This window comes from Megalobrama amblycephala, linkage group LG6, assembly GCF_018812025.1.
Source record: "Megalobrama amblycephala isolate DHTTF-2021 linkage group LG6, ASM1881202v1, whole genome shotgun sequence".
NCBI classification, from domain to species: Eukaryota; Metazoa; Chordata; class Actinopteri; order Cypriniformes; family Xenocyprididae; genus Megalobrama; species Megalobrama amblycephala.
Genome location: NC_063049.1, coordinates 18,282,309 through 18,303,235, shown reverse-complemented (window position 1 = coordinate 18,303,235; position 20,927 = coordinate 18,282,309). Strand labels below are relative to the sequence as shown.

General features: G+C 37.4%; 1 long non-coding RNA gene across 2 annotated transcripts; it reads left to right on the top strand.

The window, feature by feature from the left end:
* The first annotated feature begins 18,670 nt into the window (after window positions 1-18,670).
* On the top strand, window positions 18,671-20,392 carry LOC125269516. 2 transcript variants are annotated; one of them, XR_007185135.1, is made up of 4 exons: window positions 18,671-19,263; window positions 19,427-19,455; window positions 19,789-19,861; window positions 19,955-20,392. It is a non-coding gene; the product is annotated as an uncharacterized LOC125269516 (long non-coding RNA). The 2 variants fall into 2 exon arrangements; XR_007185134.1 differs by lacking the exon at window positions 18,671-19,263 and having other exon boundaries at window positions 19,270-19,455.
* The last annotated feature ends 535 nt before the right edge of the window (window positions 20,393-20,927 follow it).

Here is a 20,927-nt window from a genome sequence, read left to right as displayed (position 1 = left end):
TATATATATATATATATATATATATATATATATATATTTATTTTTATTTATTTATTTTTTTAAAAAGGTATTTGGCTGATGAGGGACAAAAAAAAAGATTTTCTTAAAGAACAACAAATTAAGACAAACATGAAATAATATGTTCGTGACTGCACGAACAGACACACTTCCCTTGCAAAGCAAAAGCTTCATTCAAAACTATTTACACTCTTCTAAAAATGGATTTTTGTATAGTAACTACACACACAAACCTCAAATGATTAGTCATGTAAACGTTAAACTACACACGGATGTGAAAAATGTAAAACATTACTTTATTGTGTCTTTTTTAATGTTCAGCGTGCAGTGGAGTGTACATGTATGTGCACAAATGCACTGTATAGTATTCATGCACAATTGATGTACTTTACAGTTATTGGGGTGAATAATGTCAGAGCTGCTTTACAGCAGAATTTGAATTTGTTAAACAATTTGTATTGTCTAAAGCGCTATAGAAATTAAGTGATGACATGTATATTCAGTATATTTTTACAAAAATAAACAGAAACGCATGGGTGAAATTTTATGTTTCTTAAAACATTAAAACAGTTTTGATTTCTAAGTGATTAATTAGGTATATATATATATACTATAAACAGAAATGAAAGAGGATAAAAATAATTTCTTTCTTTCTTTTTTGATATGTACAGGTATAATGTAGAAAAGTGTGTTGGCTGTGGCTGAATGTTGCACGGTTGAAGAAGTTCCTGGAGTGGCTGTAGATGGCTGTTGGGTAGTTGCAGAAGTTCCTGAAGTGGCTGAAGGTTATTGTTGGGTGGTTGCAGAGGTTCCTGGGATGGCTGTGGGTGAATGTTGCATGGTTGCAGAAGTTTCTGAAGTGGCTGAGGATGATTGCTGGGCGGTTGCAGAGGTTCCTGGGATGTCTGTGAATGAATGTTGGGTGGTTGCAGAAGGTCCTGGAGTGGCTGTGGATGACTGTTTGGTGGTTGCAGAGGTTCCTGGAGTTGATGTGGGTGAATGTTGGGTGGTTGCAGAAGGTCCTGGAGTGGCTAAGGATGATTGTTGGGTGGTTGCAGAGCAGGGATGGACTGGGACCAAAAATCAGCCCTGGCATTTTGGCCCAGACCGGCCCACCACCACATAAGATCACAAATACCACCCGTCCTTCCGCTTATATATATATATATATATATATATATATATATAATTTCATGACTATATAGTTACATATTACTAATTATATAATTTCATTATATATACAGTATATATATATTTATTTTATTTATTTATTTATTTTTAAGTTGTTTACAACCAAGTCACCAAAATACGATGAATACACACTGAGCATAACCCAACACACAACAGTAAATCTATTAGCCTTATTACAGTTTACATATTCTTATCACAATGTTAATTGTTGTTGGTGTGGGTGACTTATATCCAACAAGCTATGGTAAACAAGCTAGGTAACATTATAATCGCTAAAATAGCGGACTCACTGGAAAAAATCATCAGTTATCATCTTTTTTTGTTGTTGTTATGACTAATTAAAGAGAAAATAATCACTTCATCCGATGTTTTTGAATAAAATAGCCTTGACAGCCGACTTACTGGAACTCATCTGTCTGTAGAACTGATCTCTCCCGCCGGCGCCGCCGGACTTCTACAGAATCTACACACAAGCGACTGTGACGTGCGCGGTGGACCAAACCACTGTGAGGCAAGGGAGGAGTGACTCAAAATGTTTCTAAACTTAAACGCCCGTTTGCGTTTGTATTGCTTTACTACTTACATAATTATTTTAAGTTTATATAATTTATACACAATACTTAGCGTGGTTATTAATTATATTTTTTTGGGGGACAGCACTCAGATAGGGGGGGTCCTGACCCCCCTGTCCCCCCCGCTATTTACGCCCCTGCTGCTACTGCCGAAAACATGTGTGTCAATTTGACACATTTGGCAGCGTTTTTTTCTCTCACGCAGCTTCTCTGCACCTCCTTTGCGTTTCTTCTCCATGATTACCATCACACTGAAACTGCGTGCAGGCAGAAATCCTATACATGGGTTTCAAAGACGTCACTTCCGCTATGCCCGCCGCCATATTTGGGACCGGTCACAGCTGCGCGCCCTGTTAAAGTCTATGGTGACAGCAGCTACAACTACCAGAGGAAGGCCAACAAAATGCTCTCAGAAAGTTCACAACAAGTTTACAATATATCTGGGATATGTGGTGCTGTTAGCCGTTTCAACAGTCGTCAGAACTACAAATTTATTTGATTTATTTGAAAATATTGTGAATTCTAGTTGCTGTGTTTCGGCGTGTTGTTACAGGATGAACAAATTCACGACACCAGCTGACTACATTACTTAGTTCAAGTACATGCGTGCATGATTTTGTGCAAATATAAGTTGTAATTTTACGTCTATCTTGTATAAATATATATGAATTACCCTATATAGGATGTGTCCCGTTGAGTAAATTAACCTTAGCAAAGCGCTTCAGTTTACCGGTGTTCATTCAGCGCGTGTAGCTCAAATAATAATACTGTTATCAAAATGAGATGATTTGAGAAAAAAAATCATGATCCTTATTATTAATCAAACTATGTGTTGATGAAAATAATACTAGAACAATATAAGAGCTAGGTATTAAAAATAATGCATTAATTTTCTAAAAGAAATATTAAAGTTTTAATATTACTGTGTAACGTAAAACATTTTAATGACTTAATCATTGCTGTTTGAGCTGCGCACGCTGAAGCTGAAGAGAATAAAAAAAAAACCATAAACTGAAAGTTAATTAACTCAACGGAACACATCCTATATAAAATAATCCAGATATTAATACAAAATAAAAATAATATTACAACTATTTGCACAAAATCACGTACAGATGAACTTGAAGTAACGTCATTGAAACACCGAAACACAGCAAATAAGCCCAAATAATTCACAACGTTATTTTACAAGTAGCCTATATACGATTATAATATCATGTATAAGAAGAAGACAGTCCCAATCATATTAATGTTGTCTTACTTTTTGAGTGCTCGCGCTGAAGCTATAGATGATCATCAGCTCTGTGGGTTATTTACCTCAACGAAACACATCCTTTATGAGAATAATCAGATATAGCTACTTAATAAAATTATTACAAGTTTTACCTGCACAAAATGACGCGAATGCACAAGTGAAGTTTGAACAAGTTATGTAATCAATGTTTAACTCAGTCGACGCGCTCTTACCACAACAACACGCTGAAACAACAACACAGAGAATTCACAACATTTTATTACAGTCGTGTTTTCGTTATAATGTTATGTAAATTACAGTCCCAGCACAGCAGTTATTAATGTTGTGCATTGCTGTTTGGCTGCCAGTGGTGTGGTCCCTTCTGAATGAAGCCAATAATTCTGCCGATCTAACTCCTTTGGGATCAAATAAATTTGTAGTTCTGACGTCTGTTGAAACGGCTAACAGCACCAGATATCCCAGATATATTGTAAACTTGTTGTGAACCTTCTGAGAGCGTTTCTTTGGCCTTCCTCTGGTAGTTGTAGCTGCTGTCACCATAGACTTTAACAGGGCGCGCAGCTGTGACCGGTCCCAAATATGGCGGCGATAGAATACAGTGACGTCACATGAAACCCATCTATAGATGGTACTGTTCAAAGATATGATTGGGCCAGTCCAGTGTCAATCAAGAAAACAACCAATGGGCCGCTGAGCTACATGTTTCATGAGCCGCGTCAGTCAGAAGGAAAAAAAAAAAACTAGCCTATGTATGTGATATTTTTGGCTAAAGTGTTTTGGTCCAGCAGCCCAGTGTCAATTGAAAAAGTATTGGGCCGCCGATCTAGGCCTACCACTTTCACTTTCCTTTTTTTTTTTTTTTTTGCGGTCGGCAACCATCGGCCCCAAAAAGCACGTCGGCCCACCGGGAAAGTGCCCGGTATGCCAGATGGACAGTCCGCCCGTGTTGCAGAGGTTCCTTGTACGGTGGCCCAGTAGTGCACAACACAACGAAATTAAAAAAGCAAACATAAGTTCACAACACAACGGAAACAAGCCACAACACAACGGAATTAAACCACAACACAACGGAATCAAGCCACAACACAACGGAATAAAGCCACAACACAACGGAATAAAGCCACAACACAACGGAATAAAGCCACAACACAACGGAATTAAACCACAACACAACGGAATCAAGCCACAACACAACGGAAATGCTCCCGACCACTTGGGGGCTCTCAGAGCTAGGTAATATTACTATTCCTTGCCACTGTTCTATAAAGTCGACAGTTTTACAAAGATATCAATACCATGATTAGTTTTAAGTATGTAAGCATTGTATATCGACATGGTATATTAATTAAAAATCAACTACGTTCACAATAGCTTCATATTTATACTTGTGAATGATTTGACGCGATACCACGGCGCATGATAAAGGGAACATCCACCAATTCCACCAAGTGGTTAAAACGTATAATTTGTATTCATTAAAATTACTTTTAACATTTAAAAACAGACATGTTCAAATTCCAAAGGTTGTTAGTTCCTGTTGGTAAGACTGACAAGCTTTGGAATTTGAATATGTCTGTTTTTAAATGTTAAAAGTAATTTTAATGAATACAAATTATACGTTTTAACCACTTAGTGGGATTGGCAGACGTTCCCTTCATCATGCGCCGTGGTAGCGCGTCAAATCATTCACAAGTATAGGCCTAAATATGAAGCTATTTTGCACGTAGGTGATATTGAATTAATATTTCATGTCGATATGCAGTGGTTACATACTGTTTAAACTAATCGTGGTATTGATATTACTGCCGACTCTATCCACAAGTTTCCTACGCCCCATGAGGCCTTGCGTCAAACGTGGGAGCGTCTTCCGGTTCGAAGTAAACAAGCTGGACGTGACACTCATTCATTCAACATTTGACAGTCATTCAAGATTTAACGATCCAAACTTGCCAACGTTTGTTTTTTACTTAAAGGTTTAAGATTCCAGCATAAATATTTGAACAATGTTTTACAATAAAAAATGTTACATTAAGAGTAATGTATTAATTTATGTCAGGAGTGCAGATCAATCATGCTAAATCTAACAGACCTATTCAGTTGCGCCTGCTTCCATTTATTTACGATCACGAGAATGCACAAAACAACTCCACTAAGGCTTTTAAATCCAAAGGCTTACACATTTAGAAATATATTGATAACATACCCTATGTTTACGTCACTTTTCTGAGCATTTCTATGTATTTTCCTCTAAATTATGCGATGATTGCAATCCGAGGATGTTTGCGCGATCTCTTGTCTATCTATCCTGATCCTTTCAGCCAGAGCAACAGAGGGAGCTCATGAGAAGGCAACAGGAGTTATGAGTTATACGAGTTAACCGGAGTGTGTGAATCTGTGAAAGATATGCATTTGTCAGGAATCAACAGGCACAGGGAAGAGACAGATAAAACATTAAACTAAATAAATACACGATTATAATCATATAAGAATTGTCTTCGTCCCTCAAGCAGTCTCTGATATTTTCCATAAACGTGTGTATTTATCGCAATGGTTAACATCAGTAGCCTTTAGCATCGCATACAGTGGAAACGCGACTGGCTCTGGCACGCACGATACGTTAGGAGTAAAATATCACATCATATGGCTTTGGTGCATCAGTGACAGGTGAAGTACAGACAGCGGGTTGTTCATGTATTGCAGGGTCAGGATGCTCTAGTCATGCAGTAGCACTGTTGTGGAAGGTCAGTAAAGTAAAGGGCAATTAAGGGCACGAAAACTGTTTATTGTATTGTGATATTATTAACTAATAAATGTACTAAACTGAAATGTTGTCCCTGAGCGCCGTAACGACATCTCTCATAAAGATTTGCAACTTTGCAAAGTAAACAATGATCCAAAAAACACTTAGCCTCTTTGCTAATTAGCACACTAAATACCATTGGTATGCTACTTCCGCCGCCTCACCGGAAGTTGTACCCACGTTCTCTTTTACAGTAGCGGCCCGCGGAAACAGGTGGATAGAACAGTGGCAAGGAAAACTAACTTTACCGAGCTCTGAGAGCCCCCTAGTGGTCGGGAGCATTTCCGTTGTGTTGTGGCTTGATTCCGTTGTGTTGTGGCTTTATTCCGTTGTGTTGTGGCTCGATTTCGTTGTGTTGTGGCTTTATTCCGTTGTGTTGTGGCTCGATTCTGTTGTGTTGTGTCTCGATTTCGTTGTGTTGTGAACTTATGTTTGCTTTTTTAATTTCGTTGTGTTGTGCACTACTGGGCCACCGTATCCTTGGGTGGCTGTGGATGACTGTTGGGTGATTGCAGAGGTTCCTGGAGTGGATGTGGGTGAATGTTGGGTGGTTGCAGAGGTTCCTGAAGTGGCTGATGATGATTGTTGGGTGGTTGCAGAGGTTCCTGGGGTTGATGTGGGTGAATGTTGGATGGTTGCAGAGGTTCCTGGGGTGGATGTGGGTGAATGTTGGGTGGTTGCAGAGGTTCCTGGATGGAGGTGTATGAATGTTGGGTGGTTGCAGAGGTTTCCTGAAGTGGCTGATGATGATTGTTGGGTGGTTGCAGAGGTTCCTGGGGTTGATGTGGGTGAATGTTGGATGGTTGCAGAGGTTCCTGGGGTGGATGTGGGTGAATGTTGGGTGGTTGCAGAGGTTCCTGAAGTGGCTGATGATGATTGTTGGGTGATTGCAGAGGTTCCTGAAGTGGCTGATGATGATTGTTGGGTGGTTGCAGAGGTTCCTGGGGTTGATGTGGGTGAATGTTGGGTGGTTGCAGAGGTTCCTGGGGTGGATGTGGGTGAATGTTGGATGGTTGCAGAGGTTCCTGGGGTGGATGTGGGTGAATGTTGGGTGGTTGCAGAGGTTCCTGAAGTGGCTGATGATGATTGTTGGGTGGTTGCAGAGGTTCCTGGGGTTGATGTGGGTGAATGTTGGATGGTTGCAGAGGTTCCTGGGGTGGATGTGGGTGAATGTTGGGTGGCTGCAGAGGTTCCTGAAGTGGCTGATGATGATTGTTGGGTGATTGCAGAGGTTCCTGGAGTTGATGTGGGTGAATGTTGGGTGGTTGCAGAGGTTCCTGGGTTGATGTGGGTGAATGTTGGGTGGTTGCAGAGGTTCCTGAAGTGGCTGATGATGATTGTTGGGTGATTGCAGAGGTTCCTGGAGTTGATGTGGGTGAATGTTGGGTGGTTGCAGAGGTTCCTGAAGTGGCTGATGATGATTGTTGGGTGGTTGCAGAGGTTCCTGAAGTGGCTGATGATGATTGTTGGGTGATTGCAGAGGTTCCTGGAGTTGATGTGGGTGAATGTTGGGTGGTTGCAGAGGTTCCTGGGGTTGATGTGGGTGAATGTTGGGTGGTTGCAGAGGTTCCTGAAGTGGCTGATGATGATTGTTGGGTGATTGCAGAGGTTCCTGGAGTTGATGTGGGTGAATGTTGGGTGGTTGCAGAGGTTCCTGAAGTGGCTGATGATGATTGTTGGGTGGTTGCAGAGGTTCCTGGGGTTGATGTGGGTGAATGTTGGATGGTTGCAGAGGTTCCTGGGGTGGATGTGGGTGAATGTTGGGTGGTTGCAGAGGTTCCTGAAGTGGCTGATGATGATTGTTGGGTGGTTGCAGAGGTTCCTGGGGTGGATGTGGGTGAATGTTGGATGGTTGCAGAGGTTCCTGGGGTGGATGTGGGTGAATGTTGGGTGGTTGCAGAGGTTCCTGAAGTGGCTGATGATGATTGTTGGGTGGTTGCAGAGGTTCCTGGGGTTGATGTGGGTGAATGTTGGATGGTTGCAGAGGTTCCTGGGGTGGATGTGGGTGAATGTTGGGTGGTTGCAGAGGTTCCTGAAGTGGCTGATGATGATTGTTGGGTGGTTGCAGAGGTTCCTGGGGTTGATGTGGGTGAATGTTGGATGGTTGCAGAGGTTCCTGGGTGGATGTGGGTGAATGTTGGGTGGTTGCAGAGGTTCCTGAAGTGGCTGATGATGATTGTTGGGTGATTGCAGAGGTTCCTGGAGTTGATGTGGGTGAATGTTGGGTGGTTGCAGAAGTTCCTTGAGTGGCTGAAGATGGTTGTTGGGTGGTTGCAGAGTTTTCTGGAGTTGCTGTGGATGACTTTTGGGTGGTTGCAGAAGTTCCTGGAGTGTCTAAGGATGATAGGGTGGTTGAAGTGGTTCCTGAGGTAGCTGAGGACCTCAAGTTGTTGGATGATTCAACGTGTAGGGTGTCTGTGGATATTAGGTTTGTCAGTTCTTTAGACAAGTTATTCAAGTCCAAATTAGAGCTGACAATACCCTCCATTTTTTCTTTAGCCTTTTTTTTTGCCAACAGTTGCAATCTCATGTCTGCAGATGTTATTTTCTCCTCTTCATACAAAACTTTAAATAGACACTTGTAGTATCTTTGATTATATAAGTGACAAACCTGATACAACAATACAAAACATCCTGGTACGGCAAAGAGGAGTACTAAGCCAATTACCTATGGACAAAAAAAACAAACAAAACAAAACAAAAACTTTTATAAATATACTCAGAAGTAGATTTAATTATAAAGTTTTTAAATTATCAGTTCATTGCTAATGATTGGAATTAGAGATGCACTGATGTATCGGCCAACAAAAGCTATTATTATCACCATCAGCCAATTGTTTAAAACTGCTGATGATCAGGGCCAATTATAAATGTGTTCAGACTGCAACTCATACATACGGTGTGTGAAGAACCGCATTTAACAGTTTAAAAATAGTGATGTTAAAGCAGGCTCTTTTTGACCCTGAATCACCCGTAGTTCAAGCCAGGGTTGCCAGATCTGCGTTTTGTTTTGTTTTTTTGTTACATCAAATATTATTTGTAGTGCCTCCCATCCAATAATCGCAAAAAGCTTTGTGCTTTTTATTAAAGTTTCAGTTTTCAAATTCTGTTCATTTTATCATAAATTTCAATCAATAAATGGCGTTTTGATGCTCTTAAATGTGACATGTAAGATCATTGTAATGCCTCTGTTCAGGCGGCAGCCGCGGAGTGCGAGTCTTTTCTTCTACAAGTACAAGTTATATCTCGAAAAACATGCATGAACATCTTATGTTGTAAGGTATGTTGAAAGATACAGCACAGCTTACTGGAATGTATCATGTCTCATGTAATCACTTTATTTGTGTTTCAACTGTGGAAAGACGTCAATAAAACAGCTTGTGAACAAAATGTCACATCATGTCACATTTACCTCAGGAATGTAACTAAGTTCTTACTATACACTTTGAAAAAAAAAAATGTAAATGTTTTTAACATTGCATTATATGTATTTTACTGAAAAATCTGTTAAATTTGATTTGCTGCACTATAGTAAAAACCATAAAATTACCATATAATTCAGGGGTGCCCAATCCTGTTCCTAAAGATCTACCAGTTACACTTTATTTTAAGATGATGTGGTTATTGTACTTAAATAAGTACTGAGTTATATTAATTAACTACATGTACTTAGTATAGAGTTATGTTTAGGGTTAGGGTTTGGTTCGGGGTTAGTTATTTGTATTATACATAATTTACTGTTGTCACTGGAGTAAGTATGTAGTAGCTTGTAACTACACCACGTTCCAAATTGTTATGCAAGTGACATTTCAGTTAGATTTCAGTAGAATAAACATTCAGATTTTAGTTTTTCTAAGAAAATGTATGTTTGTTTATTTATCCATGTCTTTTTAGATAACTGGTATCAATCTCAGACAAAATAATTTGCCAGGTCTATGAAAACCCTACTTAGAGGTTGTTCCGCATTATTAAGCAAGTCACAGTTCTCATGCAATATAGGGAGGAAGAAAGATCTTTCTGAAGATGAAAAGCATCCAATGTTGTGCAAAAGGCATGAAAACAACTAATATTGTGTGAAAATAAATGGAGATTATTGAACTATCATAAGATTTGTGAGCGATTAGAGCACAGCAGAACTCGCTCAGATAAAGGCTTATTAATGAAAGTTCCTGTCAAAAAAATTATTGTATTAAAAGGGCAGCTATACAAAAAAAGCCAGTGTTGAGCAGCAAACAGGTATTTGAAGCTGCTGGTGTCTCTGGAGTCAAGAATCTCTCCATGCAGGCTGGCAGTTGTGCCTAAAGATGCAGTTCAGCCACTCTAAACCAAACCTCACAAAGAGAAACATTTACAGTGGGTTTAGAAATACATGAAGACTCATTTTTTTAATAGTTTTATTCACTGACTAATGCCGTATGACAATGGATGGATGGATTTCTGGATGGTTAGTGAATGGCCACCACGTTCCAACAAAACTGCGACGTCAGCAAGGAGCTGCCGGGTGATGATTTAGGCTGGAATATTGGGAAGTGAGATGGAAGATCCCTTTAGGGTCTCTGAAGGTATTAAAATTACTTTTGCAAGATATGTGGAGTTCATAACTGGCCATTTTCAGCTATGGTATAAAAAGGAGGATAGCGCCTTCTGAAATACAATGCACTATCCCATGCTGCAAAAAAACACCACAGCAATAAAACTGTTTGAAAATGTATTTCTACACCCACTGTAAATGTTTCTCTTTGTGAGGTTTGGTTAGTGGTGTCTAAAATGCATCTTTACACACAACTGTCAGCCTGCATGGAGAGCTTCTTGAGACTCCAGAGACAGCTTCAAATACCTGTTTTCTGCTCAACACTGGCTTTTTTATAGCTGCCCTTTTAATACAATAATTTTTTTGACAGGAACTTTCATTAATAAGCCTTTATCTGAGCGAGTTCTGCTGTGCTCTAATCACTCACAAATCTTATGATAACTGAATGGAGATTATCGAATTTTCACACAATAGTTGTTTTCATGCCTTTTGCACAACATTGGGCCATTTCATGCTTTTCATCTTCAGAAAGATATTTCTTCCTCCCCATATTGCATGAGATAATGTGGAACAACCTCCTAGTAGGGTTTTCATAGACCTGGCAAATTATTTTGTCTGAGACTGATACCAGTTATCTAAAAAGACATGGATAAATAAACAAACAGTTGTAGTGTATGTCACCTTAAAATAAAGCGTTACCAATCAAGTTCAGCTCCAGTTCGGCAGCATAACTTTATCTTGTCAAAAATATTTTTAATATTTGATATTGATGAAGATAATTTCAGTTGTTATTGCATGTTGATATTGTGACCTAAAAGAAGGTGTTTTAGGGGCGACCCGAAAGCAGTTTGGCAAACGCTTTCTAGGCGAGAGCCCAAAATTAGTTAACACCCAAATAAAAGAAGGTGGTTTCGAGGCGATCAGGACGAAAGTCTTCTGTGAGCCTAAAATAGGACCAAACCACCCACTGGTCGCAATACGATGTACAGCAATTGAGGTTGGGCGATTGAGTACAGAAAAAATTTGCGCACACATTTACTAACACATTGAAGTAGAAGATGGGGGTTCGGTCTCAAGACCACTACCAGGGGAATCACCAGTTGATTTCATGTTCAGAAATAATCAGGGATTTTATACTGAGCCTATACGTCAGTAATATGGTGGGATGGTTAGAGCAAATGAGACCACAAATTGAAATACCGTATCCACGGGAGGGTTCATTTACAGAGGAAGATATGCAATTGGCTAAACGTCTAGTCAAGCAAGGATGGGGAGATCCAATGTGGCAGTATGATTATATGACAAAAAGGATCCTAATGCTGGGATTATGGTTATTTATTTTCAACAATGTGAATGTCTCAGTTAAGCTTTATTTATTTGTTATTGCGATTTCACTAGCGCATTTCGGTGCAGGCTTTTCAAACAGACTTTCACGATATGGACTCGACAGTAATGCAACAACAAACAACATATAAGTAACTGTGTTAATTATAATGCCTGATCTGATATGTAATGATTCATGTACAGTCTGATGTTCTTTGTCTATGTGTCAGAGTAAATCAAACCAGTGACTAAACAAGCAACTTCACATTGTTTCTTGGTAGGATAAAAATAATGTTATTTAACCCTTTAAAGGGGACACATCGGATGCCAATTTTCCTCAAATTATTATGATTCTTTAGGGTCTTCATGAAAAGTCTATAACATATTTTGCGTTCACGCCACCACGTATTTACCGGAATCTTGAAATGACAACACGTGATGTTGTATTCGGAGCTGTTCACGTCCTTTTGGTCCTTGGACTAGGAATTATGCATTTCTATGGCACCACTATCAACACCTGAATGAATTCTACAGCGGTCAGGTGGTACAGCGGCCACGTGGTACATGTGGGAGCTTTCAGAAAACTCCCAGCTTACAAGCTGTAATTACGAGCTCTACGAGGACGTGAACGCTTTTTACAAGCTAGAATCTCATAATTACAGGAATTATGAGGCCGCGTGAACGCACCTTTACTTTCATTAAAATTTCTTAATGGTTGTGTAAAAAAACGCCCTTTTTACCATGCACAAAAATACGGAAGCCCTAAACGGCCATGGATTATTATTTTTTTTATCTCGACTTATTTTCTTGTGATCTCGAGATTTTTCTCTTGATCACGACTTATTTTTCTTGTGATCTCGAGATAACAAAAGTTGTTTTCTCGTGATCACGACTTAATTTTCTTGTGATCTCGAGATAACAAAAGTTGTTTTCTTGTGATCTCAAGATAACAAAAGTTGTTTTCTTGTGATCTCGAGATAACAAAATTTGTTTTGTCATGATTGCGATATAAAAGTTCTTTTTACAATGATTGATTCTGAAACACACTGTACCCGGATTCTAGTGTTGCTATAGTAACGAACACAACTTTGACGTGCATCTGATTGACGGATAAATCATGCGCTCTTATAGGCTATCTTGTGGATATTTCAGCTAAATGTTTACTTCACTGAATAATAAAGTTTACAATAAATAAATACATATAGGCTAATCAATCACTGTTCAATAAATGTACGCTTAATATATTGTTTGTGTAGCATCTCAAGCGCAGGCAGAGTTCCTTCAGAAAGATGCCAGATTATTCTATAATTCTAAAACCTTTTAGATTAAACCAACTTTATTTTCCATACTCATTATATATATATATATATATATATATATATATAATGAGTATATATCTTCCATTAAAAAGAGGTGCAATACTCCAGATTTCAAAAAAAAAAAAAAAAAAAAAAAAAAAAAAAAAAACTTAATCCAGTTGATATAGGCTAGGCTAAACCAGTGGTTCCCAACCACATTCCTGGAGGCCCACCAACAATGCACATTTTGCATGTCTCAAACACACCTGATTAAGGTTATCAGCTCATCAAAGATCTAAAATGGGTGTGTCAGACAAAGGAGACATGCAAAATGTGTAGTGTTGGTGGGCCTCCAGGAATGTCATTGGGAACCACTGGGCTAAACAATCTTGGGATGCTGTTTGAGAAGCGTGTTTATGTGTATGTGTTTTCTACAAAGAAATGTAGAAAATACAATAGGTTACACACTATCACTGAATTAAATGACATCTATCACATTTTTTATCAATATACATTAAGTGACATATTTAGGTAAACGAACACTGAAACTGCGATGATTAAAACAGTGTCTTAAAGATACAAGGTTCAACAGAATACTATACGGTGACATCAAAATTAGTTTTAAGTTTTAAGCAATAAGTTTAGTATCACATCGAACTATTGCGGTCGTGAAACTGTGGTGAGCAATGCAACTAGTCAGAACGATAACAGATACACTTTCAAGCAAAATAATTATAATCAATCATTTAACAGTTAAGTTAATCGCTTAAGGCACACAATACTGCACAAAATAAAGCGATCACGAAAACTCTCTCTGTCCGAAACTCATACAATCTGAGCCAATATGAACTAATACAGTAAAGTGGATATTTACAGCGCATCACCAGTTATATTTGGTAATATACTGCCACCTGTTGGCACATTTGTGTAATTTAGAGCAGAGATTAAGTCGTGATCACAACTTTTGTTATCTCGAGATCACGAGAAAATTAAGTCGTGATCACGAGAAAACAACTTTTGTTATCTCGAGATCACGAGAAAATAAGTCGTGATCACAAGAAAACAAGATAAAAAAAATAATAATCCATGGCCGTTTAGGGCTTCTGTACAAAAACAGCTCTGTTCATAGCGAGCCGTTTCTGTGCATGTCTAGGGAGTGAATTTTGTGCCATAATTAAACAAACAAATCCAGCATTTTGCAAACAAACTCAATCTGCTTTGCAAAGGGAAAACTCGAGTCACAAACAAACAGAAAGCAATGTGCAAATACAAAGGCCTGTTTGAGCAAGAATGCAGAGGAGTAACGAATGTATTGTGTTTTAAAAATATAAATAAATAATATCACAAATACATACAAACCATCCTACAAATTGCATATAACCTGTGAACAAATACCAAACCTAAAATGTAATTAGTTGAGTTTACTTGGAAAGCTTAATTAAACTGTTGGGTTTGCATAAAAAACTTAAGGAAACTGATTGCCTTCAATTTAGCAAGTACGTTAACTCATAATTTTGAATTGATAAAACTAGCTACCACATAGTAAAGAGTACTTAGAAATCTTGAGGATTGGTAATTCAGTTTTACTAATTAAGTACTTAGGCTAGTTAAGTCAACTTAAAGATTTAAGTACACTGAACTTAGTTAAAATAGGTCTCTTAAAAATCTTGTTCACATTATGTAGAAACTGCCTTAAATTTAGCAAGCATTTTTTACTCAAAGTTGCAACAATGGACCATACATTTATTTGTATTTATTATGGAGTTGAAAGTAATAAAGTTTGATGTCACCATCATGGTGGAAAGTGTTTGCTTTAGTTGGGCTCTTGACCTTGACTTTTAACATCAGTGTTTCTCTGGCTGCCGTAACGTGTTTATAAAACACAACTGTTATGACTCATTTTTCAATTTCATAAAACACTTTTTGCAAAACACAATTCTCTATGTAACACACAAAAATCTAAAAGGAAGTATCTTGATTTCCTTTTTCAAACACAACCAATCAAAATGCCACACTAATTCATCAGTGCCTCACACTAACTCCTCACATGCGCAAACACTTATTGCTTTACTTAACACCAACCAATCATGGCTTTAGAATAGGCCTATAAATAGGCCAAAGGTCAAGTTATAGGTTTTGAACAACTTTTCTGTTGTCAACTTGCTTCCATAATCATCATTTCTAAACCCTATTGAAGATTATTTTTTTCTCCACATGGTGCTGGAAAGTGCATGTGGAGGCATGTGGAAACACTGACGCTGCTTCCATCCAAGGTTGGATACGCAAGAGAGAATAGTATGTGACGTGGATGAAGTATTGTGGCTGGACCCAGCCAGGCGGAGAGATGGAGCCTAGATACACCCAACCATCTCGCCCACCAACAAACACACACACAACAAACACATGTTGGGTTTCCATATGGGACATTCCCTAGGCATAATGGTTTTTATACTGTACAAACTGTATATTCTATCTACCTACACTAACCTTACCACTAGACATGCCATTATCCATGACAGAAAACATTCTGCTATTTTAGATGTTCAGAAAACATCATTCTGTATGATTTATGTATAAGCTTGTTTCTTCACTTTAAAAATGTCCCCACAAAGTCAAAATGCACTGGTATTACTTTACCTGTGGGGACATTTGTGCTAGTTTTTTTGGTTGCTATTTTTTTTTTTTTTTTTTTTGTCCAACTACACATGGTTGATGTATTTATTTTCATATTTATTTAAATACATCAATACTGTATTCAAAACCACAAATGCTTGCAATAAAATTTTTTTAAAAAAAGTTGCAATCTTGCTTTCATACTTAACATGAATTTTTCAACATCTCTCTGCCAATTACTTTCAGTCTTGTACATGAAGAAATATAGTTTGGGTGTATTTTATTATTTTTATTTGGATTCTAATTTTTCTAAATTGGATTTTATTGGATTTATTTTGATGTTCTGTGTGTTTTTCAAAGTAAATGAATTGAATTCATTTTGATTCTGCATTCATCATTCACAGCTGTTGGAATAGCCTTTAAATTTGGGCAAATGAGGACATAAATTAGGTTAAACTACTGCGTGTCCGCCCATAGAAAAATAAATAAATATAAAAATTACCAACTGATTACCAACACACAACTATTGATACACAACATTGCCACAACGTCGCAGTTACTAAATGGCAACGTCACAAAGTTACGTTGTGGCAACATATCCGGGAATTTCACTTTTCCGGTTGCCACAACGTAACTAGTTACATTGCCACGACAAAAGTTTGGTCACCAAATTACGTTACGTAACAGTCATGTATTTTGGTTAGCTGGGTGCAGGGGCATTAATTTCATCGGACAGTGGAGGGGAGGGGGGACGATAAACAAAATTTCTCAAGAGCAATTTTTGAAGGGGACACAAATAATACAGCCAAAATTTTACTTATAAAAGGATATATGTAATGTTACACAGAAGAAAACCTTACTACTATTATTATTGTAGCACGGAGACTGTGCCATTATGCTCAATGTTTCTCTTTGGTTCAATAAAAAAACTGACTAAATTGACCAAAATAATAAAAATAATTTATTTATTGGAATATTTTTGAAGTTGTTTCCAACCAAGTCACCAAAATATGATGAATACACATTGAGCAAAACCAAACACACAACAGTAAATCAATTACACTTATTACAGTTCACATACGCTTATCACAGTGTTAATTGTTGTTGTTGGGGGTGACTTAGTATCCAACAAGCTATTGTAAACAAGCTAGCAAACAAGCTAAGTAACATTATAATCCACTGTGAGGCAAGGGAGGGGTGACTCAAAATGTTTCTAAACTTAAAACACCTGTTTGCCTTTGTATTGCCTTACTACTTACACAATTATTTTAAGTATATAATTTATTTACAATACTTAGAGTGGTTTTTAATTATATTTTTGGGGGGACAGCACTCAGACAGGGGGGTCTTGACCCCCCCCCCCCCCCCCCTTTCTGTTATTGCTTTCTGTTTGTTTGTGAGTCGAGTTTTCTCTTTGCAAAGCAGATTGAGTTTGTTTGCAAAATTCTGGATTTGTTTGTTTAATTATGGCACAAAATTCACACGATGATTATTGACTGTTTTTCTTCTATTTCAACAGCAAAATATATATTATAGTTCCAAACAAAGATCACATCACAACCATATGTCTCACAGCAATTAACATTCAGTAGTGTTACATGCATTACTGAAAAATTCAGGATTTTGAAAAAATCGGATGAGTCATCACATTTTCTTGTCATCAACAGCATCTAAAGGCTAAGACAACGGCAGCGTAAACAAAATGGAAGGACAATATTTTTATGTTAAGCGTTTATAACGGTTTTCTATAACGCTAAAAGTTGAAAGCGCGTTACCTTCATATTCGGCCTGACCTGCTTGTCTGCATATCTGTATTGGTCATTTAATATCAGTGTCTTAATGCATAGCGTTTTCTTCAAACTGTTTTATTTTCAATGAAAAAGCTTAACGTGTTAATTGTGTTCATAGTGGGCTGCTTATAAGTAGAATTTGCTCCTCCAATATCACTATCGCTGGACGAAGCGTGACATACTGGTTTGCCGCCAGTAGCCTATATAGCATTCTCTTGGACATGCGGCAGTATCGGATCCCCTCGTGAGTGAGAATGGGGTGGAAATCAAGTCAAGTATCATGTTTCAGAGACTCGAAAGTGTGGGAGAAACAACAATTTTACAAAAGAAAACTTGTAAATTGACATTTCTTCAACTTTAATATGTCCTTTTTTAATTTTGGTTTATAAAGAAACAAAAATCTGAAAAGAAGTCAATATTTATTTTGTGCACATGAAATTTGTGTATATGGTATTCACCATAGCATTTAAAAATGCAACAAACGTTCATTTTTTGTTTTTCTTGACGTGGTTAAAAAACGAAAAATGAATGGCCTACATGGACCATTAAAAAACAAGTTGTATCATTTATATTATTTTTAACAAAATAATAATCTTGCATGAAAAAAATAGCTTGTATCTGCTAATTCTATTCATCAGTGTTAAAATAAAAAACTAAGAAACCGCATTTTCCATAGTTTAAAAAAAGGAAAAACGAGTGGACGCAAAAGTACACGGACCCCGTTTAAAACCATGTTTTTTGTTGTTGTTGTTGTTGTTGTTGTTGTTTTGTTTTTTGCAAAAAAAAATCTGTAATCATATTTTTCTTTGTTGTATGGAACAAATTAATAATTTAATTACCACAAGTTAATTTAGCATTAGTATTCATATTATTGGATGGTAAAAAAACTTACCTGTGATTCAGCCAGATAATGTTTTTTCTTCTCAAATTCCTCAGCAGTAAGTTTATCATCTTTTTTACAAGGAATTTGATCATATGAGTGTGTGATGTTTTTTTCTGTTAGCATAAAGCAAACATAAGCGTTACCATCAATAAGAACTGTTACAATCCATAATACAGAAAAAAATAGGTTTCTAAAAAAATGTTTAGAAGCAATCTGCCAGCATACTCCGGAGCAGAGACGGCAACAACACCGTTTTACCATGACTGTACATGCTGTAGTAGTAAAGGTCAGTATTGAAAAAAGACCGACAGATGGAAGAAACAAATACAATCCACAGAACACTTGGTTGTTATATGCATTACATGCACTCTTAGCCCGGATTTTATATTTACTTAAACTATATAATTACAATATACTTAAAATATTTAAGTTTGATTGCATTACTTATAAAATATAAGTATATTCTACTAAATTGTGGATGTAATTTGAATGTGTTAATAAATTTAAGTTAAATGCACTTAAATTATTAAGTTTTTCTCCTGACCACGCCTCTTACACATTGGTTTACGGCAGGTAATGACGCCATTTTGTCGTGGTGTGTGTGAATTCAAGGAGCTGTTGATGAGAAGTTGGAACATTTGTTTTCGCAAGTTCTACAGACATTTTTTTCCAAACATTTGCCTTTTTATCGTTTCCCCCCCTGAGAGACTGTTTGTGAGCAGTGAAAATCGTTTGTTAAAGTTTAAACGACGGAACTGTTTTCTCCGGTTAGCTAGTGTTCTCTCTCGCGTGCGGTGGATCGCCGTGCATGAACCCCTGATCGGCGAGTTCGACGCGCGTTATTTCGTCGTTTGTTTCTTTTTCACACGAGGAGCTGTTGTTGGGCGTGTAAACTTAGTTTGAACCTCTGGCTGTCGGCGAACACCGCGGCCGCGCCCGCGCCCGCACCCGCGCTCCCAGCAGAGGAGGGAGGATGAAGCGTGAAAATGGTGAGTGCAATAATTTAACGACCGTGTTTTATTTCGACACGGCTATTGATTGAAATATTAAGTTAAAGTTAATTAACGAGTTGAAAACAAAAACAGATGGATATACTGTTTTATCTAGGTTCATAGCTTTCTTAACAACAGACTATCTTGTTTTGTGTTGCAGGTCAAGAAGAGATGCTTTGGATTAGAAGTGTAAGTAGGCTATTGCCCTTATAACTGTGAAAAAGCTCAGCTATTTAAACATTATAGGCTCAAACAATGAAGTTATACAAGAACAGAACAATTTCCTTGTTTACATCTGGAACATATACATGTACATTTATATCACACGTTATGCACAATATGTACACTTATACAGCCTTCACCAAAAACTCCATATCAGCTGTGTGTCATGTGGGTTTACTGAGACCTGTTCTTTGGCTGATTATTTTTTTAATCTGCATACTGCACAGTGCACAATTACATGTAAACCATAAAATCAGGTGCCATAATCAAGACTTTAACTTTAATGTTTGCTCCTCACAGAAAAGTTGTCAACGACGAGCCTGACATCAGCCTGATGGTACTTCAATGGCCAGCTCTTTCTACAGTAAACCAGGTATGTATTGATGCATGGAGTATTTGACAATACCATTATCTGATGCATTATTATATGATAATGTCTTTGTCGATCTTTGTCTTCCTCTACTAGGTTGCAGCTGACAAGGACTCATACAGGCAAACTCCAGTGAGAATCCTCTGTGTTGATCTATAAAGTGCTCAGCTAAACCCATCATGAGTGAAGATCGTCTTGGAAGGATGTTTGGTGATGGATGAACCGACCAACCTCAGGACTTCTGTGTCCTTTTTTCTGACTGATTTATGCCCTGCAACTGGACTACCCTAACTGTATGAAAAATACTTTATATTTTATTCAGCAGGTAATGCTCAACTTAGGAAAATGTGAGCTGGCACCTAAAATGGAATACTGCCACTATTGTGAACTCAGGAGTGTGAACAAACCATATAGTTTTGATGCAGTTTGTTGTGATTCTGAGATAGACTATTTATGTGCTTAACAATAAGCTGATTTGTTAAAACTATTTTTTTCATGTTTTATAAGGAAATGTTTTCAGGACATAAAATGTTGTTGTATTTTGGAATTGAATTAAAATAAAACATAAAATTGAATTAATGTACCTTTTATTTGCTTTTTTTCTTAATTTTGTAGTAAAATAGAAGTTGCTATAAATTAACTTGCTTAGTACATTGAACTTAACTATACTATGTGTAATAACTACAAAGTAATTAATATTACAAAACATTTTAAGTTAAATGAACTTGAATTTTAAGTTCACATTACTTAATCATTACTTAATTTTTTTAGGGCAACCAGTTTCCTCAAATTTTTTAAGTAAATTCAACTTATCCGGGCTAACAGTGTGGGCATTCAAAGTCCAGTTTGAAAGTGTACTGAAAAACAAGAAATATAAAAACAATTGCAGATGCACTGCTAGGGCCGATAAGATCCTTCAGAAAAGAGGATTCAACAGATATATGTTCTGAATGTTGCATGTTTACAGATCCTTCCTGCTCAGAAATGTTTGAAGTACTGAAACACGCTTTATGCCCAGACACGTTTTAGTACCACCAGGTAGGCCTACTTACAAAACAGCTACTCAGTT